The 23,918-nt window shown below is 36.8% G+C and overlaps 1 protein-coding gene across 2 annotated transcripts in view; it reads right to left on the reverse strand.

The window, feature by feature from the left end:
* PRKG1 (protein kinase cGMP-dependent 1) overlaps positions 1–23,918 on the reverse strand; it is a 1,119,499-nt gene that overhangs the window by 591,418 nt on the left and 504,163 nt on the right. The window lies entirely within an intron of this gene.

The raw sequence follows: 23,918 nt of genomic DNA on the forward strand, positions 1-23,918 counted from the left end.
GATGTATCTCCCATTATTGTTTAGTCCAAGGGTTTGGATAGTCTTATTATTTATTAGTGTACAAAATAAAAACAAAGCAAAATAGACACTTTAGAGATGATTCATTTTATGATATTTTTGAAATTTAAGAAAACATGTTGGAGTGGAGGAAGGCCATTCAGAATGATTTAAGGATTCCATAGAGTGTTTATAGATCTTTAGCATAATCATCATCTGAGATAAAATTGGCAGTATTTTCTTCTTTTTAAAGTAAGAATTACTGCATTTGTGGGATATATATTTATCAAGATATAAAATGAATTCTTTCTAAAGTCAGTCTAAGATGGGAAAATGAAATCTGGCCAAATACCAACAATAACTAGCTTATTCACAAACATTATTTCTCCCTTGTTAATAAAGACAGAATTGGTCCTCAAATCATTATCAAGGGAAGAATAAAACATACAATGGCTCATTTAAAAGCTGAAGCCAAGGCACAATCTTGGAAAGTGAACAAAGGCTTTTACTATGGTTAATTTCTATAGAGGAATAAAACAAGTGCTTCAAAAGCACATTAGAGTCTTTCAATATTTAATATGAAAAATCATCCATGATACAGGTGAAAGAATCTTACTCATTTATTATTTTTCAGTGATAGAGAAGGTTCTACATAAAGATATCAGTGGTTCACATGTATCAAAGGCATCCTCTCCCAGTCTCTAAAATACCTCAGTTTTGATTCCTTACATCATACGAATATCTGAATATTTATTTGATACAGCAAATACAAAGATTTCTCCCTAACAACTGAGCGATATAAACACATATAGTTTACTCACTTGATTGACAGCTTCATCCTCTTCCTTACAAATTGTTTAGGAAAATATTATTAACTATAGGCCCGGTGCACGAAACTCATGCACAGAGGGGTGTCCCTCAGCCCAGCCTGTACCCTCTCCAATCTGGGATCCCTCTCACAATCCAGGACTGCTGGCTCCCAACTGCTTGCCTGCCTGCCTTCCTGATTGCCCCTAACCGCTTCTGCCTACCAGCCTGATCACCCCCTAACCACTCCGCTGCCAGCCTGATTAATGCCTAACTGCTCCCCTGCCAGCCTGTTTGTCCCCAACTTCCTTCCTCTGCTAACTGCCCACCCCTGCAGGGTTGATCGCCTCCAACTGCCATCCCTTGCAGGCCTGGTCCCTCTCAACTGTCCTCCCTTGCAGGCCGGGTGTCTCCCAACTGCCCTCCCCTGCTGGCCATCTTGTGGTGGCCATCTTGTGTCCACATGGGGGCAGGATCTTTGACCACATGGGGGCAGCCATATTGTGTGTTGGAGTGATGGTCAATCTGCATATTACTCTTTTATTAGATAGGATAGAGGCCTGGTTCAGGGGTGGTGGCCAGCTGGTTTGCCCTGAAGGGTGTCCCGGATCAGGATGGGGGTTCCCTTGGGGCGTGGGGCGGCCTGAGCGAGGGGTCTGTGGTGGTTTGCAGGCCAGCCATGCCCCCTGGCGACCCAAGTGGAGGCCCTGGTATCTGGAATTTATTTACCTTCTACAATTGAAACTTTGTAGCCTGGAGCAGAGCCAAGCCTGCTGCTCCCTCCGTGGCTGGCAGTCATTTCTGTTGGAGTTAATTCACCTTCTATAATTGAAACTTTTTAGCTTTAAGTGGAGGCCTGGGCAGGCCAGGGTGTGTGGAAAGCTTTGCTTCCTCCATTGCCGGGGGCAACCCTGGCCTGCTCTCTCCAGCTCCGTGGCTGCCATCATTTCTGTTTGGATTTGTTTACCTTCTATAATTGAAACTTTGTAGCTTGAGTGGAGGCTTAGGCCTGCAAGGGCAGGCGGAAAGCTTGACTTCCCCTGTTGCCTGGGAAACCTTCCTCTCTGTGGCTGTAGCCATCTTGGTTGGGTTTATTTGCATATCTGCTCCTTATTGGCTGGTGGGTGTGGCTTGTGGTGTAGTGGAGTTAGGGTCAATTTGCATATTACTCTTTTATTAGGCAGGATACTACTTGTTTTCCTTATATATAAATAGCTATATTCAATTGTTAGCTCAGAATAATCCATAATGATCACCAAATAAAAGTTTGGACAATTTTAGAGTTCTAATAATAATGTTCCTTAATTTTAATAAATTATCATAGCTAAAATAAATTCAAATTTCTTCACAAATGACCTTTGTAAATTAATCACAAGTGAGGTCCATATATTTGAGGTCCATATAAATAATCCTTGGTGCATGATATATAGAGTTTTCAATGTGAAATACATACTGTTTGCAAGTTAAGTACACAGAATGTGGGTATCTGTCTTTGTGATAAATTATTGATAGTAATAGCAAAAGGGATTCTTGCTGTGAAATTGAAATTTTTAAATGAAGGAATAGTAAAGTAAATTTGTTATTTTCTAAGGAGCAATTATCAAAATGTAGTTATAAATCATGATACTATATTTCACGTCTGAATTTGGCTGTATCTTCATTCATAAAGGTTTTAAGGGCCTTCCTAGAAATTTATTAGTTGATTCCAACATATACTTCCCAACAGAAAATATGTATATTTAAGTTTACACTTTTTATGTTACATTCTTTACCATGATCAGTTTGAGATTCTTATTTGATACCACAGTTTGCCATATTCTTCATGTAGGTGGCATATTTCTATGAGCATGTACAAAGATTTCCATATCTGTTTCAGCTGCTCTGGAGGAGAATGGTTGTTCACATGTTCTTCAAGTTGAGAATCTTACTTGGTTGCATTTAAGAGAGTCCATCCTTTGCAGTTGGCCACTCCCTTTTCTTCATATTGAATTTTATTTTTATTCTTCTAGAAGAAGAACTCTAAATTAGATTTTAAGTGATTGCCCCTAAGATTCTATTTAGGATTCCAGACAGTGAACTTTGGATAAGCCATGGAACCTAACTTTTAAGTAAGACCATTACAAACAAACCCTAAAAATAGGGTGAAAATACTTCTATCCATCCAAAATTAATGATGTTTATATTAAAATAGAGGCAACTGTGGAAAATGGCAACCTTGAAAACTGGGATTCTGCATCATAAGAGGTTTGTTCCTAGGCATTTGGGCAAATAAGAGGAATAGGACCATGAGTACCATGCTCATTCCAGAGAGTAAATACACAACTCAGAATCATCTCCTTCTGGCATCTGTATTAATTACAATGTGGGGGTTTTTTTGTTAATCTTCACCCAAGGATATTTTTTCAATTGACTTTTTCTTTTTTAGAGAGTGGAAGGGAGGCGGGGAGAGAGATGGAGGGAGGGAGACATGGAGAGAGAGAGAAAAAAAGAGAGAGGGAGAGGGAGAGGGAGAGAGAGAGGGAGAGGGAGGGAGGGAGGGAGGGAGGGAGGGAGGGAAGGAGGGGGAGAGAGAGAGAGAGAGAGAGAGAGAGAGAGAGAGAGAGAGAGAGAGAGAAAGGGGAGGGAAGAAAGAAAGAAAGAGAAAGAGAAATATAGAAATATAGAAAGATAAGAAAGATAGGAAGAAAGAAAGAAAGAAAGAAAGAAAGAAAGAAAGAAAGAAAGAAAGAAAGGAAGGAAGGAAGGAAGGAAGGAAGGAAGGAAGGAAGAAAGAAAGAAAGAAAGGAGAGAAAGAGAACCAGGGCCAGGGAACAAACCTGCAACTCAGGTATGTGCCCTTGACTGGGAATTGAACCCTAGACCCTTAGGTGCACAGGCCAATGCTCTACTACTGAGCCACATTAGCCAGAGCTAATTATAAAATTTTTAACAGAGCTTTCATATGAAAACTAATTTAAATAAAAGAAAATAGCAAAGAAAAGGCAAAGCATAGCATTAGCTTAACCCTTATTTTGAAAATGACTTCCTTAATAAGATGACTTTTTTTCTGCTCTGATCTAGACAGAAGAATTTCTTTCTAACAACAATTGGGGCATGGCAGGGATGTTGAAATAGTAATAAATTAAGGAAACTTCATGCTTTCACATTTTTTAAATTCAATAAGATAACTGCATTTGAAAAGTTTTGTGTTCCTACTCTTTCTAGCAGGGACCTAGTCTTGAGAGATGCCCATGGGATTTGTGTTCATTTGATGAAACATTGTGGAGGAATGGAGTGTTATTGAAGGTGACACAAATCCATTGTGATCAGTAAAGCAAGGTCTTAGTCTCAAATAAACACTGGCAACTCAGTATTGTGACTCTGAAATAAATTAGTGATGAATCTGGACAAAAACCATCACAAAACTCAAACCTCCCTTGGAAGTACATTTCCCCCATCCCAACTCAGAGTTGATGCAAGCTTCTCTCAGAGAGTTTTAAACAGGGTGCTATGCCCTTATCAGAAAGCTAAAAACTTGGCACTTGGTCAGAAAAGGTTAATACGACTCCTTGAGATAAGCTGGCATAACCTTAGCCTTATCACCCTAAACTTAAGATACCATGACACCTCATCATTCAAACAGGAGAAGCCACAAGTTAATGAAGCTCCTTCAGCAAACAAGATCAGCTTACTCAGGTCACAGGAAAGTATTAGAAGGAGAAATGCAGCATCTTTAAGAAAAAAAAAATCTGATTTTCAAAACAACTGTCTAACATGAGGATTTTGCCATGTAGCTTTTTTTTTTCTTCTGAAGTGCAACAAGGCTTCAAAATCAGACAATAGAGATTAAATAATAAATCTAAAGCAGCTAGTAGTTAAGTTACTATTGTAAAGCAGGAGATGCCACAATAGATACATCAAGCTGAGTGAATATTCTATGTTAGTTTTGGCAAGGATGTAGGGGGGTACAAATTAATGCTCAATATTGAAGAAAACTTGGTGTCCCAAGGCCTGAGGGATGAAAAGAACCACATATGTCACGATCATTCTTGGCTGAAGCCAATCAACAAAAGGGATCTGATCTACACTTGCTTCTTGAAATAAAATTCTACAAAAAAAGTTTCCTATCAAGTAAGATTAAAATAAGAAGCAAATACTTTGGGAAGGTGTTATTTTGGGCTTTCACACCCAAATACCTGAGATTTACACAAGATTCAGCTAAGCCAACAAACTCTTGTAATTTTATGTGAATCAAAGGACTAAGCCTCTAAAGGTTTGTCTAAAACTGAACACTGAGTTTGAAAGGAGTGTTAAAGCCAATCTAAGATCGGTGTACACAGATGAAAACCACAGTAGGTAACTCAAAAACCTTAATAAATATAAAATGGGATGCCAAAATGCTTTTGAGATAGTCTTGGGTAGTGATACAATATAAAGGAATTGGCTGATAATCTCAGGCATACCATAGGTAACTGGATTTATGTAAACAGTGAGTTATAAGAGGGGATAAAAGTAAGAGTAAGAACAGTTATAACTGATTACCTAATGATTTCTTACTGGCCAGGATTTAAGACTATTTTTTTAATGTAGTCATTGAAAACACATCACTTTCCTCATTTGTGACATGTCAAAATACTTACTGTGATCAAATGAACCCAGGATTAGAGCTTAAGAGTCTGTTCTTAGCTTCCTATGGGCTTCTTATTGAACCTTGAATAAAATTCCCCAAATCCTTAACTTGTTTTCTCCTCTATTAAGTCCAAGTATAAAAATATCACCTCCATCTATTTCATAGGGCTATTACAAGGAACAAATAAAAAAATGTGACAGAGGTTTGTAAAGTTTTGTACAAATCCACTACAATTAACGTACAGGATAATTTTTAATGTAGACATATGTAAGATAAAGACTCAGAAAAAATAAATCTCATTTATACTGTTTCAATGATGGGTTCTAATTTAGCAGTCAAGATATAAAGTAACTGCAAAAACAATATTGAATATAAACTGTAATTGAAAAATAAAACTTAAATAAAATACAGAGATGTAATATAACTGTGTTGTATTTTCTGAAGACAAAGCTATGTTCTTAGTCAAAAAGATCAGTAACATGCAGGTTATCACCATGAGGACAATAGAGAAAACACTCTTCTAACCTTGAAGAGACCTGTGGGCATCAGCTACTGTGTCTTATTCTAGCCACTGCTCTTCCAATTTAGGCAAAGCAGGTCATCAAGGAAGGCAGGTTAATTTTTTTTGTAAGGATAAATATGAAAATATCAACTTCATTTGGTCTGAAAAATTAAAAGGCTATAGGAAAAGTAAATTAAGCCTTAGTTGTCTAGAACAGCAATTTTCAACCTTTTTCATCTCATGGCACAAATAAACTAATTACTAAACATTTTGTGGCCCATCAAAATACATATATATTTTTGCTGATCTTACAAAAAAAAAAAAAAAAAGAGGTATAATTTTGATTCATTCACACTGGATGGCTACTGTTGTGTTGGCAATTGCCATTTTTTTATCTGACAATCTAAGGAAAAGAAGTCACTGTCCCTGATTAAATAGTCATGTATTACATGCTTTAAAAATTCTTACAGCACATCAGTAAAAAGTGCTTCTCTGGAAGTGAATGAATATGGGGAATAATAACTTATTCATTCACTTTGAGGCAACAGCACTTGGTTTCATAGAGTAGAAGAATTAGAGAGGGAGCAATAAAAGGAAATAGAATAATTGCACACAGAAAATTTTAGACAATGATTAAGCTTATTAATGTAAGACGTGAAATAAGGTGCAGTAATAGGCTAATGAAACTATGGAAATGAACTGATATAATTTTAATGGACTGGTAAGAGAAGCTGGGGCATATTCAACCTTTTCAAATTGATTAGAAAAGACAATTATTCACTCATCAAATATCAGTGTGAACTATGATTAGAAACTGGTTGTTGCAAGAATCTGTGTCTAAACAAAGCCAGCTATAAGACCATCTAGCCAAGAATTAAAATTCTCAGTGACCAGCAATATCAAAGGTAATTCTTCTAACTGACTATGCAATAAGCTCCATAAAAAGGCAGCCTTTATTATTTACTATTATACCCATAGGCCTTGGCAAATATTCAGTTGAATCACATAAATTTGCTGATGTTCAACCTTATTTAAGCTATAAAATTTGCAATTTTGTATGGTTCAACCTAAGAGTAGGAGCTTGAGCTCCTACCATTTTAAATATATTGAATAAGTGAACAAATTAGCTTATTGTTTTGACTGATGTCTTCTATAACATTCTAAAAATTCTGATTGATAGAGAAATACCTTTGGAGATGTGAATATTCTCATGAGTTCAGATACCCTGCCTTCATCCAACCAGAAACTTTCAAGCGTAAAGCCTTCCAAACTTATATGAATCATGTATCCCATGCCTCTGCATATATCCTGGGCTGAATATAAAACTGGTCCGGGATGGCCAACACTGTTCTCCATGCTGGTAGAGATAAGACCTGTGCATCTGAAATAAGCAAGGGTATTAGCCACAGTGACTTGTAGCTATCTGAGGCTGGACTAGGAGCTGATCATTTTGACCTAAATAGAGCAAGTGCACTTTCACAGAATAGGCAGGACTTGAGCTTGTTGTAAACTATGAGTAGAATTGGTAGGCAGATGATAAGGAAAGGCATTTTTAGATGTAGGATTGATGAAAGAGTGAACATATGTTCAGGAGTGTCAGGAAGCCATTTTAGTAATAAAAAAAGTTTTGTATTGGAGAATAAAGGAGAAAATTTTGGATAAGTAACATGAGATTTTTGTGCAAGGGCCCTAAGTGTAGGTTTAGAATATAAAATTCATTCTTCATGCATACAAAACATCAGAGGTTCATTAATATAGAATGCATAGAAAACCTCTGGAGGCTTAAGAGGAGTAGATAAGCTGAGTTTAAAGAAGATTCATTGAAATTACTGAAAGACTACACTTTCTAAAATAAACCATTTGTTGCATATGTGGGGTTTTCTCAATTTAAATGATGACCAACTACTTGTATTTTAAACAAGCTTAGAGCACACACACAGACACACACATAGAAGAATAAAAGGACCATGCACAAAAGAAGCTAAACTATGGAAATAACATAAATTAATTTCATTGTTAAATATCATTTGAACTGAAAAATTAAATGTAAAAATATCTGTTAGTTCATTTTTTTGGACTCCCCTCCATGAAGACCACTTGATCACTCAAAACAAATTAAGGAAATGCTATTTTGTATGCTTATATGCATACAATATACACATGTACATATATTTATACACATTTCTACTTTTTAATGAATTTATGCCATTGTTGTCAATTACTATATATTACATAGACAGCATATGCATAACTATATGTTAAAACAAACTCATGAATAAGTTGGCTAGATCACTTCACAAGTAGCAGTTATGAAATATTCTGGTGAAGGTCTGAAGGGAAAGTAATCTGTAAATTACAGAGCGCAGAAAAGAATAATTTAACACTGAGTTTGTAAGTGATATACAGGAGCTTTGTGCACCTTCTTTTAAGGTAAATAGGAGCCATGCAGCCATACCTTCTGTTTACGCTAAAACAAACTAAAAACCACCTCTATTTGATATATGGAAAATCAATATTGAAATCTTATGGTGATTTGGGAGGTTAAAAATCATTATAAAGCCACTTTTTCTTATAACCATTCATTGATTTATTACTGATTATACAGATAGTATGTGTCTGGGATACTTTAAAAATATTGTAAAATCTACATATAAATAAACTCATTTGTACATCCACTTGAAAAATGACAAGCCTACTCACAATTCCTTTAATATAATTTCCTATGACAGAACTCGTTTCAAAGATATTCATTTTGAAAACAACGCAATAAAAGGATTCAAGTGAATTATTTTGCTGTTGTGTTTCTGTTTAAATTATTTTGTTTCTTGTTACAACTTCTCTAAGAGTAGAATCCCTCTATATATTCTGATTAAGGGTATATGGACGAACACCCGGAAGACCGGCTACATAGGAAAAGGACTAGCTATCAACAGAGCAATGAAGAACTTCTCATGCAGCTGCCAACAGTTCACAAATTCTCATGAGAACAAATTCATTACTAATAGCAGGACATGATACTGTAACCCATTGTATAACTGTAATAATAAGATAAACTCAATTAATATATATATATATATGGGGTTTAGTTCCAAGACAATTGTTATATTTTATCTTTATCCCATACAGTAGATCATTTGGAAAGGGGAGGGGGAGAGGATGGCATTTGTGTTTTGAGTAGGTTCTCTATACTATTCCTTTCAATTGAGTTTTTATGGTGCATTTAAGTGTATTGTGATCCATTATAGACATGCTATGGGCAAAGGTTGTCAATGTGATTAGTATCTGCCAATAGAAAGTACATAGAAATAAAGACCATCACTGAAGGATGGTGCCTACATTTTAAAGTATGTTTGGTTTAACATGAGGAACACATTTAGTTAGAGTATCATCATTTGAAATTCAGAATAATTATTTATATAGACTGACAGAGAATACATTAAGAGGGGCACCCAAACTTATACTATAAATTACGATGAGATAGTTCTCCAAGTCCCTGTAAGTCGTCTTCTCTGAGCTAAAGAGTCCTCATCCTTTTAACTTTGCTTTGAGGGGTAATTTCCAGGCCTATCTCGATGTTAGTTGCCTTCTTCAGAACATTTTGCTTTGTTCTTGTCCCTGTTCACCCATGGCAGTAAGAAGTGGGTGTATAGCCTGGGTCATGGCTTTTCCATGTGGTTCACATCCACTCTTTACAATAGATGGGTTTCCACATCACTGGACCTCAGGTGGTAGAGAACTGAGCTAGTAGTACAGAAATTGCACCCACCTGCTGGCAGCTTCTTTAGCTATGCTATCATCAGAATACATTTTAGTAACATCTACATAAGCTTTTTCTGTCAAGCGTGTAATGGGGGAGCAAAGGTTGAAACCCACTACTCTATTTGTAGGGTCGTAAATGTTATATTTATTTTGCAGCCAAAGATTATTCCATAGTTTTCAAACATCCTTCCCCACACTGTTGATGAATAGTAAACCTGTGTCAATTAAAATGCCATTAACCAATCTTTTCCAAGGTGTTTATGCAAATTATATTAATCACTGACAGAAACAGAAGTTTCATTTACTCTACTCACCCCATTAGCCCCATCTTTCAAGACTTTTAAACTCTTTATTAGGAATTGCTGCTATGTTTAGACATTCGTCAACTTGACATGAATGCTATATTCTTAGTTGTGTTATTGGTAAAGCTGCCAGATAGGACAGCCAAGTTCAAAACTCTCCAGCCTCACTGGGGTTGACATTGACCCCAGAAGAGGCCACACAGTATGGTAATAAGGACCTGACTCAAAAGTGTCTAATACCCACTATGCTGCTATTGAGTGTGTGGAGGGATGTATGACGTTAACTGAGACACTCAATTTTCTCCATAGTCCCATTTTATCATCCATAAGAGGAAGAATCATAGAAATATTAGTGGTTGCAGGATCATGAGCAACAATGGCATCTAATAGCCTTTTAATATAGAGGTGGAAATAGGAATGGCTATCTACCTCACCCAAGGCCACACAGACAGAGAAGATTGGTGCTCTATCGCCCTCCCATTGTACATCATGGTAGATTAGAAAAATTATGAGAACATGAAATGGTGTCCAACCAGATGGCTACAATACAGTTTGCTGCATGTGAAGATGTGACTGAGAAAAAAAATTTCATATAACAAGAGGTGTACCAGAGTGATAGCCCCAGTAAGTCCTGGCATTGGCCCCACTATGGAGGAAAAGTGAGGAAAAAATGATTTAAAAATCCCATTTATCCCTCTGTCTTTCCCTCTCCCTTTTATAATAAAAGAACAAGGAAGATAATTACTCCAGCAAAGACTGTGGTTTGTGCCCTGGCTGGTGTGGCTCAGCTGGTTGGAGGTTGTTCTATGCACCTGCTTTGATTCTGGCTCACATGACGGGTTGTGGTCCGATCCCTTGTAGGGGGCATGCAGGAGGCAGTCAAGCAGTGTTTCATTCACATCAGTGTTCTCCTCTCTCTAAAAATAAACTTAAAAAGTATTAAAAACAACAACAACAACATTGTGGTTTGTCAGTCACCTGCAATGGTTGGGAACTGGAGGTACAGCCCAGCATTGCAACTCATTACTTGGTCACTAAACCTCTCCAAGCCCCCGAGCTCTCATTTAAAACAAACATCAATCTCCTTCCCAAGATTACTAATGGGATACAATTGACGGATGCATATAAAGCACATAAGGCAGGACCTAGAACACACCGAGCATTTCAGACATTTAGCTGTTGATGTAGTTCTCCTGGGGCAGACCCTCCAAGTACTCGCTCTCTCTGTTCCTACTCCTGCTCAGCATTTTCTGGAAAGAGTGAGGGATTAATTCACATTATGACTTGGTGCGGAAAATGTTCTTTGCTTGCATGGAAACATGATCCTCAGTCGGTTGAATATGTCCATTCAGGGGTTTCAAAAAGAGATTTGTCTCATTTGTCATCTAAACCCACCCTGGATTACTAATCAAACTCCTGAGCAGAGTGTCTCAGGTGGTGCAGGACAAGCCAAAGCCAAGGGCATGACTGCAGGGTGCCCATTAGCCATGAAAGGGTTATATAAACTTGTTACTGAGAAAAAATTACAAGCACTCTCTTCCATTTCACATTTATATGGCAACATAAGAGATATGAAAAATACCCATTGAAATGAGCTGAAGGGAAACTAGTTGTTAGTGAAATGGCATTTCTGAACTAAATGTTTGAAGATTAAGCTATTCTGTAAAAAATGGCTTAAGGCAATATTTTTCCAAAAATAAAACTTCCTTCTCTTTCCTTTTTAAGCACCTGGAATTAAAACTACAGAAACTATTGATATAAATAATACTAAGCAATATAATACAATATCAGAATTTTAAACCAAATGACAAACTTCACTGATTTTATTTGACCATTACCTATATACTTTATAGTTTTTCCTATTTTCTTATTACAATTTATTTTAAACCTCTGAATTGTAATCACAGGTTTATTTAAAAAGAGAGCTCAAAAGAATAGTATAAACAATTGAATATAAACAATAGTATAAACAATAGTATAAACATGACCACAGGAGCCAAGAAATAGTTTTGTCATTTAGCTATTTATATTAGTTTTTTCACATAAGAAACCCCAAAAATGCTGTACCAACAAATTAAAATGGATAAGTATAGATTCAAACAATAATGATTGCTTTAAACTATAAAAGCTAAAGTATTCTAAATGTGAAATTTTCTTTATATATACAGCACATTGCATTTATATGTATATATGTGTAATAACATATACATGTATATGAAATCTGTCTAATTGAAATGAATAACCAATTAACTTGATCAAACTATCATACCTAAAGATACTATGTCATTGCACAATGGATGTCACTACACCTTTGACAATCTGGTATTGTGCTTTCTGTCAATATAAAACTATCCCCTTATTCAGTATCTTAAAATTTTTCAGGTGACTTAATTGAGGTGTTAATGGTCTCTATCAATGGAAATGGAAATGCTTTATAATAACATGAAAGTAGCCGTTATATAATGTATTCATGTTGGAAGATTGCCTATTTTAAAACTAATGAGATCACACCATAAAATTCTCGACAAATCATTAGCTTCTAGACATATTTTATAAAACACAATTACAGCTTCCCCTGGAGAGCATCCAGCACTATGTCCAATTTGTACGCACCACAGTGTCACATCCTGACACTTTTAATGACTGTCTAAAGTTACAGCAGAGAAAACTCTTCGTCCCTACTCTCGAGGCAGGCAGCAAAAAGATCATTTGGTTCTGTAACCGAGAGAACACACACTTATCTCTCAGGCTAAGAAGGAACAGATAAAAAAAATGACTTTACATAAATAAAGCAATCTTAGTGAGGGCCAAAGAAGGAATTGTTAGGAATAACTGAACAGTATTTAAAAATCATTTTTACATGGCTGGAATCATTTGCATTGATTTTATGGAATCATTTAAGCATTACAGATAGGGAACTATTAAGATTTCAGGCAATGAACAAACCAGTCAAAAATTGCTTACTTGGTTGGGTAAGTTTGAAGTAGGCCAAATATCCTTTCTTCTTTCTAAATTGTGACATTTTGACTCAAGCCCTCTTGTGAAAGTCTATCCTTCCTGCCTTCTTCTCACCATCAATAAATTGTCATGACAATCAGTGTCATAGAGCAATAGATGAAGTCCTTAAAGGGAACTTTTAGAATACTTAAACTGTTTTAAATATCAGGGGTTTGTGAGGGTTTTAGAAGCAGGACAAATCTTAGGAAAATAAGAGCAGTCTATGGGTCCCAATGATTTACAGAGATGTACTGGCTTTTAACACTAACCCAGCAAAGGAGAAATTTATTTCTTATAAGATAATTTTGTTTCATACCCAAGCTTCTGCAATTAAAGCTTATATATCTCATATATCTCATCCTCTGTACTGACTTTATGGTGAGATACAGAATGTGTTTATTTTTGGTCTACTCTTTCACCTATCCTCTAGATTTATGGACCAATCCAGTTGCATATACTCCAGGGGGTGTAATTATGGACCCAGCACTAAAAAATGGGTGAAATTAAACCCTAACAATGAATCTAGCAAATTGCTATTCTATGAATATTATATTTAAAAGAATAAAAACAGAAAAATGATTTAATGTTAACACTCTTAATGAATAATTATTTTTCAGATTCAATTATACTGTACAAACAAAGGCACCAAAAATGGATTAAACTAATTTTCTCTACAATGCGATATCAAATCAATTTGCAACATCTAGCTCTTCAATTTTAATAAACTAAAAGTACATTTGCTTTCATTTTTTTATGCATACAAAGATACATAAAATCTTTTTGATGGAGTGGTTATGCAAAAAACACACAAACAATTATTGACATAGATATATCCTATATAATAAAACCCCAATATGCAAATCAACCGAATGGCAGAACAACCAGTTGCTATGACCTGCACTGACCACCAGGGGGTAGACACTCAATGCAGGAGCTTCCCCCTGATGGTCAGTGCGCTCGCACAGGGGGATGTGCCACTCAGCCAGAAGCCGGGCTCATGGCTGGCTGGTGAGCACAGTGGTGGTAGGAGAAGCCTCTCTAGCCTCCACTGCAGGCAGGCGGTAAGGAGTGAAGGATCCTGGACTGTGAGAACCCTGGACTGGGAGAGGGATCCCGGACTGTGAGAGGACACAGGCCAAGGTGAGGGATTGCCCTCCCTCGCCCCAGTGCATGAATGTGGTGCACTGGGCCTCTAAAAAGTGATATGTGCAGACATTTCTATAATACCTGCAATCTAAGTTAAGAGGAGATAAAAATTAAGCTATATTTTAAAATTTGAAAATTATTTAATGGCTAAAAAAGATCAGGTCAACCAATTATTTTCTCCTCTTTTCTCTCACCATTAACTGAAACATAGTTATTATAGGAAACTATTAAAGGGATGGTTGTCCTTTTCATTGCTAGAGATACCAAATGACAATTATGTTGAGATTATAACATTATGCCACAGTCAGATATGACAAAGTTTTCAGACATTCATCATTTGGCTCATCCTCCATAACAACTATTTATTTTTAAAATCAAACTAGCTCTCTATAGGTTTTGTATGAGTGTCCAGAGCTGTGCATCACAGCATTCTAAAAGCTGCAAATATTTGAGAGAGTTAAGTTTTGCACTGAATATATAAAATAATAAGATGCTATTTCTTGCTCCTCAACTGTTCAAGTTATACCTGGGAATTAAGCTATATGAGCAGACACATGATTGAAGTAACTCTTTTTTTCCCCTACATAAAGCATTAATAAGATCATGAGAGAAATAGTGGATATGGGATAGGGAAATGAGCCCTAGACTAAGGGACATCCTGAATTTTAGTCCTAGCTGGGACACTTACTGGAGGTTCACTATTAAACCTGCCTAATATTTAATTTCCTCATCTGGAAAATGAAGACATCGAAGCAGAATATTTTTATACGCTTGAGTAGCTTAAGACTAAGGCCAATTTTTCTTTGGATGTGAGAAACATACATGAAATTGCAAATAAATCAGTGGTTCTCCAGCTGTGATGCTCTTCTCCATCACCTGCGGAGACTTAAACATTACTTCTCCCTGGGATTCAGTGCAGAACAATTAGAGAGGGCTCTCTGTGGGTGGGCCTAGGCATTGGTATCTCTTAAAAGCTCCCTGAGTAGTTCTAACATAAGCCAGGATAGAGTGGTCTGCCCCCAAGGCCATTCTTCAGCACAGCACTACCCCCAATAGAGGCCAGTGTGGTATAAATGTAAGCTAAGAGCTTCATTTTCTCATTTCCAAACATTCATTTTTTTTTCTAATTCATTCACTAAATATTCATTATATACCTCTTAGAACTGCTATGCAACATCCTGAGTACAAAGGATACAAAGACTTTTCTAAAAAGCAAATAAATTACAACCCCTGTCAACAAGAAATGTATTTCAGCATATATTTTTTTAAGTTCTTGTGACCATTACATTGGTAGCAGTCCTAACAGAACTAGCATGTAAATGTAGCTGCTATTGGCTTTAAAAATTACTATGCAGACTAACAGATGCAAAGATAGTGGCAAACTTAGTACAATTCTATGTCAGATAGGTGTTCTTAATTCAGTGTTGTTGTTTTTTAAATATATTTATGTTTTATTTTTATTTTATTTTAATAAGTGACATTAACACATAGCATTTCAAAATATGTAATGGAATTCACTTGGGCAAATGCTTACTATCGAAATTTTTAAACTTAGACATTGGCAGAAGAAAGTTCTAAACTGGATTGATAATGGGATTTTGGTAATTTAGCTTTTTTAAAAAATATATTTTATTGATTTTTTACAGAGAGGAAGGGAGAGGGATAGAGAGCTAGAAACATCGATGAGAGAGAAACATCGACCAGCTGCCTCCTGCACACCCCTCACCAGGGATGTGCCCGCAACCAATGTACATGCCCTTGACCGGAATCGAACCTAGGACCCTTCAGTCAGCAGACCGACGCTCTATCCACTGAGCCAAACCGGTTTCGGCTAGCTTTTTATTTCTTATCATAAAATCCAAACAATGATGTTAAAAAAAAAGTAAATAACTATTTTTAAGTGCATGTATTCATAAAGAGTATTCATAAGTAGATACATGTAATGTATACTTACATTGAAACCTCAATGATGAATTTAGGTGTATTTCGACTTTTCAGCCTCTGAATTTGCTGGCATAATTTCCACTTCTGTTGTTTTGGTCAATTCTAATTTAATCAGTTGTGTATGGTAAGTAAATATTTAGGGCTATGAAAACACATACTCTATTGCAAATGACACTTAAAAAATAAAGTGACATCGCCATACAAACTTACATGTTGGTATTTTAACGCGCTGTTTGAGCTGCTTATTGCCTTCTCATTGCCAACTAATAACTTCTTCAAGGTCCTTCAAACTATTTGTTGATTTAAAAAACATATTCTGAGTCAAAGAAAAGACATTTAAAAGATGTCACCATTGCTTAACTGATTCAAAGCATATCATTTTGTCTAGTTCCTGCAAATGAGAGTTTTGCCTTTATTACTTGAAAATTTTCAAAAGTAATACTTTCTGAATGTGCTGAGAATTAGATGGTGTCACAAAAAGAACAATGGGATCAAGTTCTCAGAATAGCTCTGCTATTGAGTTTCATTTGTGTTATTAAAGTGTTCAGCCTCATTTATTAATCAATACAACAAGGCATAGTCCAAAAAATTTCTACAGTTGACTCCTTGTGATCCGGATATTCTAGGATTCGGAGATATACAGGCTTATATGTTTCTCATAAGAATGAGAATTTTGATTTGACATGGGATAAGAAGAGGTGCGTTGAAGTCAATTGGTTATAAAAAAAGTCAAACTATTTTTTTGTCTCTATTCATGAAATGACACAAACAATGCTTTATCTCCAGGCAATGTATTTTGATGGGTGTGTTTTAGAGTAGAAGTGATAGAATACTCTTTCATTTATAAGGCCTACTGACCACATTGGCAACAATCTGAGATGGAGTTAAGGGTAAAGTCAGTTTGTGGCAATAGAGCAATGTTTGGCTGAGGTAACCTAACAGGTGTAAAGTGAGCAACACTTAGAAAGAGCACTGAGCACGGCAAGCCTGGCTCAGTATTTGAGCATCAACCTATGAACCAGGAGGTCACGGGCGAATTCCTGGTTAGGGCACATGCCTGGGTTGCAGGTATAATCCCCAGTAGGAGGTGTGTAGGAGGCAGCCAATCAATGATTCTCTCCCATCAGTGATGTTTTTATCTCTCTCTCTCTACCTATTCCTTCCTTTCTAAAATCAATAAAAATATATTTTTAAAAACCCTGTGATTTATTCATGGAAAATTTAAAAATTGTAAAACAAGTAGAAAACAGAAGTTTATGAAGTTTAATGGTATGTCCACAAGTTACACATCAGGTTAATGGTAGTGTTAAGAATGGAAACTAAACAGATGGCTCACACTGCCCCCCAGAGTTTCAGATTCAATAGGTATGAGGTGAAGCTCAAGAATTTGAACATCTAACAAGTTCTCTGGTGATGTTGATGCTGCTGAGCAGGGACCACGCTTTGAGAACCACTGCCATGGGGCATGTCATTAAAGAGATCTGTTTATTCTGCCTAGAAAGGAAGGTAAATAAAGCAAAGGATGGGAAGCAGGATCGAAAGAAGAGGGTTCTTTGCTAATTTTAGTTTTCTATCCCTTTCAGTGTACATGAAGAGAATTACCATTAAATGAGGTGGAACCAACAGAAGTTAGGTGTTGAGGGGTTTCCCAATATCAAGCCAATTTAAGTTAGGTAAAAACAGCTAAAAATACGCTAATTGCAACTTGGCAATTTGTGTTAATGGGAAATAGAGATCATATTGCTTAAGGGAGTAGGAGGATGGGAAATAGGTATTTATCTGTGATATGTTAACATTTCCTATCCTTAATTCCACTTTATTATGAGAGCACACCACATAATTACCAATCGGAAGATTACTACTAATTGCATCAGTGCGTTATTATTTAGAAATATGTTTAGACTTTGTCTAAATGAATTGGACTGACGAAAGCAGATCCTGCTTAAGTTACAAAGGCATGTTTCTAAGACATCCCTAGTCTGTCAAGGAAAGCCTAGATGTTTGCTGTGATAACTCATATTCAAATAAAAGCCACATCAATCATTGGAATAAACATTGACCAAAATCAGTTAATTACTTTCTCGCCTGTCTAGTCCATGATATTGATTTATAGGAGACCTATGTATTAAAAAGTCAACATAGACCATTCAAACCAAGTTTTGTTCTGGTGTATGTTTTAAATCAAGCATAAACCTGTAATATATTTCACCAGTGTGCCTTAGATCAAATTATTCATTCCTTCACAACTTTAAAAATAAACAAAAGGTAACCCTCTCCCCCTTGACTATTTTGGCACATAAAAATGACTATGATCTTATTGGAAAGGACAGAACTGCCCTTCTTCATTTTCATTTTGCCTCCATGAATACTGACAGTTTTTCATTATGCAGAATACTCTCTGTATTTAACAGACAATTAGTACTAAAATTGAGTTTGCAAGTGTATTGATTATATATTTTAATTATTAGAATCATCCCTTTGCTAACAGTTTTAATGAACGAGTAGACTAGCACAATTACAACTTTAATTGGGCATTGGTAATTCCTTCCAGTGGGTTCTTCTTTAGTCGTATTCACAAGAAATTGTATAAGCCTGCTGCGACTCCAGCCTTCTGCCTGTGGGCTCCTTTATGTGCTTTGAGCCAGTTCTCTCAAGCATGGGTTTTACCCAGCATTGGGTTATAGAGAAAGAGAACTGAGTCTAAGTCAGAAGTTTTCCTTACTGTAGCTTTGTGACCTTGGACAAATCATTACCTATTTCTTGTCCTCAGTTTCTTCATCTGTGAAATAACAGGGTTGAACTAGATGATGTTGGAAGTCCTTTTAGCTCTCCTAATTCTAAAGCAGAATACCTTTTTAAAAATATATAAATATATTTTTATTGATTTCAGAGAGGAAGGGAGAGGGAGAGATAGAGACATCAATGATGAGAGAGAATCATTGATTGGCTGCCTCCCGCATGCCTACCACCAAACAACCCAGGCATGTGCCCTTGACATGAATCAAACCCGGGACCCTTCAGTCCTCAGGCTGATGCTCTAACCACTGAGCAAAATCAGCTAGGGCTTTTTAAAAAAATTATTTATTTGTATTGTGTTGGAGGTGGGAGTCATCCTGGCAAAGAATGGAAAATTTCTAATTAAGGATAAATTAAGGGTTTTCAGCCTTTCTTTAGGGGTGTATTTGACTCCAGAATAGAGTGTGATTTAAAATATTCCATTTGCTAGAGGCAGTGGTATGCTAGTAAAAGTTGAACAACTGGCTTAAATATTATTTAATCTTTTTTGGACTCTTACCCAAAATAAAATAATTTCTTATTTATCATATTTCTTATTGAAATGAAGATTTAGCATTTGTTCTAGCTTTTGTGGCTATAATAATATATCAAATATAAAAGCATTTTGGAAAAAAAAAATGAACTCCTTTCCAAATGCAAATGACAACTACCATTCCTTTTAATAAAAGGAAAAATGCATACTCAATAAATGCATTTAAAAATAACTTCCAACAAACTAAAGCAAACAACTCTTCTGATTAAGGTTCTTGTCGTTGCAAGAAACAGAAATCCACTCAAGCTAATTTAAGTAAATCCGAAGGAAATTGGCCATTTTGTGTCATTTGAGAATTGAAAGCAGCAGGGATCAAGGTCAGCCTCATTTCCTGAGAACTATCAGGTTTTCTATCTCTGGCTTTCTCCAGTCTTGCTATGTTCATACTTTAGGTAACTGTCAATAAACAGCTTTCTTGCCCTCAGGCCCCTCTGCCCACCACTGCCTGATCTTGGACTCTGTGGTTCTTGGTTCAAGTTGGAGAAAGAGTGAAGGATAAAGGGCAAAAGTGTGGGAATTCGGGGAAAGAGGGAAGAGAGAGAGGGAGAGATTGATTTATTTAGGTGTTGCCCACTGAATTTGGGAAAGGTGTATATACCTGTCTATACACAGTGTGGCCAGATTTACATGAGTCAAAGAGCTGCCTTATGTAGTTAGAGCAACCACATAAATGACATAATAGATCCCTTTAGTGAAAATGATAAAAACCAACATCATTACTGTTGGTTAACAATCGGATGCTCCTCCTGGGATGTCACTGATGTTTTTTTGAGGCCAAGAGCTGTTTGTTAATAATGGGAAATCTAGAGAAATACCCATTTAGCACCTGGAGGCTCCGTGATGGCCTGTGACAGTGGTCGGCAAACTGCATCTCACGAGCCACATGCGGCTCTCGAGCCGCGGTTTGCCGCTCTGTTGACTAATGAGTTTGCCGACCACTGACCTAGACTCTCAATTCCAGTAATTACAGGCTGTTGTTGTTCCTTGTGAGAAGGCCCCTATCCCAGTGGTCGGCAAACTCATTAGTCAACAGAGCTGCAAACCACACAGTTTGCCGACGACTGGCCTATGAGATTCTGCTGAGGCATGGACACTGCTTTAAAAACTTACTATTAACATTAAAATAGTAATCAGATCTTGCAAATTCACTTGGAAATCTCCTCAACAGTAGGACTGACAGAGAACCAACTTGTAAGTCCCATGCTGTAGTGAAGTCAAATGATGTAGCTCAAAAGGACTGGAAAAGGTGTATGCAGAGCTTTTTCACAAAAGTCAGAGTTGGGTGAGGCTGCAGATTCACGATGCAGAGAAGTGTCACCTGAAATAATAGGGCCTGTATGTCACAAGCCTTATTAGTCAGCACCTTACAATCCATGAAACTGCAGCCACCTATAGATTAGGTTACAGCTAAACTAGAGACACGAGCTGTCAAACAGTTGGAAAAGCAGTGTTAGCTGCCCTGAGACAGAGGTGAAGTGTCAAGAAACAAACCAGAAGATAAAAAACAGAGAAGAGACCCGTACTCTGCTAACATGCTGAACAAAATAGAGATTAATTGGTTTCTGGAAGAGTACATTCTGTCTAGCAGACGAGGCCCAGCAGGAACTGCATGCCCTACTGGTCATTTTTTAAGACTTTTTAAGTCTTCCTTTGGTCTAAAATGATGTCACAAATCACACGGACAAACACGAAGAACTCTGACAAGTGGCAAATTTACTCTGGCATAAAACTGAACTCTTTTCCAAAAGCAAATTACAAGTACCATTCCCTTTATTACGTGTTGTGTTTCATTTTGTTACTTATTGGACAGTTATGGATTGCCATGAAAATTTTAATTATTATATCAAAGAATTATATTTATTTTTTAAAATTTGTGACCTGTATGGACTTATTACGTATTTCATTTTGGAGGGGGGCCAAGAAGGCAAATTCACTGTGGACTATTCAAGGACTGCTTACAAGGCAGATGCTAAACAGTGGTTTGAGTCTTATACCAAGGTGTAAAATCAAAAACCTTGCCCAGCCAGCATGGCTCAGTGGTTGAGCGTCAACCTATGAACCAGGAGGTCATGGTTCAATTTCCAGTCAGGGCACATGCCCGGGTTGTGGGCTCCATCCCCAGTGTGAGGTGTGCAGGAGGCAGCTGATCAATGATTCTCTCTCATCATTGATATTTTTCTCTCTCTCTACCTGTTCCTTCCTCTCTGAAATCAATAAAAGTATATTTTAAAAATCTTAAAAAACGCTTTATGAAGGAATAATATTTTGTGTTATTAACCTGTATTTTTCTCACTATTTCTTCTCACCCCAATTACATCAGAGAATTGGCTCTGTGCTCACTAACTCGATAGAGGGGTCTGGCTGGGTAGAAAATAAAATTTTCCTGCAATTCTCTCTGGCTATATGTTTCCTAAACCTTGGCTATTAAGAATATTTAGAGCACTTACAGAACTAATAAGAGAAATAGGATCAAGATAGATAATAAGTATCTCAGACAAAAACACACATGCAGAAAGGTTTCTAATATGATCAAAAGAAATTTCCTGGGGTGAGTAGAAGGCTGTGTGTGAGAAGAGGGTAAGGCTTGCTAGGGACAGGACATGGCTTTGTGGTGCATCTAGCCACATAGGACCCAGGCAAAATATCCAAAAAAGACTTTGTGTTCCCAACCTGGAAAATAAATAGCTAAGAGCTATCAGTGACCATGATGATGCATCTTAGTTTAACCTACCTGGGTAGATGGCTCAACTACACAATGAGGATGATGAAGATTAAAGACTGAGAATGAGATTTGAAGAGCATGACAGAATAGGTGATTAAGAGGGAATTCTTACCATTTGCAACAGCATGGATGGAACTGGAGAGCATTATGCTAAGCGAAATAAGCCAGTCAGAGAAAGATAAATATCACATGATCTCACTCATTTATGGAATATAATGAACAACATAAAGTGATGAACAAAAACAGATCCAGAGACAGAGAAGCATCGATCAGACCTTCAAACCTCAGAGGGAAGGTAGGGGAGGGTGGAGGTAAGGGGGTGAGATCAACCAAAGGACTTGTATGCATGCATATAAGCCTAACCAATGGACACAGACAACAGGGGTGAGGGCATGAGTGGGGGGGTAGGGGGCAATGGGGCGATAAGGACACATATGTAATACCTTAATCAATAAAGAAAAAAAAAAATAAAACAAGAGTCAAGTTCATTTATGAAAAGTAAAGAATTACATGTTTTTTGCCTACCCAATATTGTGCGACATGATATGTATTTACTTTATAACATATGTATTTACTATATGAGGAAAGCTAAAGTAATATTCCTTTAATAATTAAACACACATACACACACACACACACACACACACACACACACACACACATCAGCCCTAGCCAGTTTGGCTCAGTGGATAGAGTGTCAACCCAAGGACTGAAGGGTACTGGGGTCAATTCTAGTCAAGGGTACATACCTCGATTGCAGGCTTGATTCCCAACCCAAGTCAGGGCGCATGCATGAGGCAGTTCATAGATGTGTCTCTCTCACATCCATGTTTCTCTCTCTCTCCCTCTCTTCCACTCTCTAAAAATCAATGGGAAAATATCCCCAGGTGAGGATTAACAACAAGAAAACAAACAAACAAAAAAAAAAAAACAAAAAAAATAATAATCTTATAATGCTTACAAAATGGTAACACTGTTTAGAACCAGAAATATTACAAACTTCTGGAGACCTGATAAATAGCTATATTCTTATGGGACATAGATTATTTGACAGGGCAAAAACACTTGATAAACTATTTGAAAACAGGTATCAGAGGTATATAAAGGTTAAAATTTTTCTTATTTCTTTCATCATAATGTCATGATGCTAAGAATGCATGAAAAAAACTAGCATTGATGGGAGGATGAAGCATTAAAAATGAAGTAGTATTATCTAAATAGCCAGTAACCAATGATGTCCAGGCTAGTTAAAAAAGAAAGCAACTAGCAGGGGACGTGAGGAAGCTCCTGGGTGCTAATGAAGTTCTGAACCTTGGTCTGGGAGCTTGGGAGAAATCTGTACACTTATGTTTTGTGTATTTTCTGTCTGTATTTGTGTACTTTTCTGTATATATTGCAAGAAAATCTTTATAAAACAGTGTTTTAAAATAGCAAGCAAGAAAGGGAGAGACAAGAATAATTACAATTAATTAAATCAACAAAGGCTTTCTGATTCATGTCATTAGACTAGACTCGCAGGGGTCCTCAAACTTTTTAAACAGGGGGCCAGTTCACTGTCCCTCAGACCGTTGGAGGGCCGGACTATAGTTAAAAAAGAAAACTATGAACAAATTCCTGTGCACACCGCACATATCTTGCTTTGAAGTAAAAAAAACAAAATGACAAAAACACCCGCATGTGGCCCGCGGGCCGTAGTTTGAGGACGCCTGGACTAGAGTTATCAAGTGGCAACACCACCACAATAACCATTTCTTACATTAGATAGAGCTTTGTAAAGTGCTTATACATATAAGATCTGTTTAAAT

The sequence above is a fragment of the Eptesicus fuscus genome, chromosome 17, assembly GCF_027574615.1.
Source record: "Eptesicus fuscus isolate TK198812 chromosome 17, DD_ASM_mEF_20220401, whole genome shotgun sequence".
NCBI classification, from domain to species: Eukaryota; Metazoa; Chordata; class Mammalia; order Chiroptera; family Vespertilionidae; genus Eptesicus; species Eptesicus fuscus.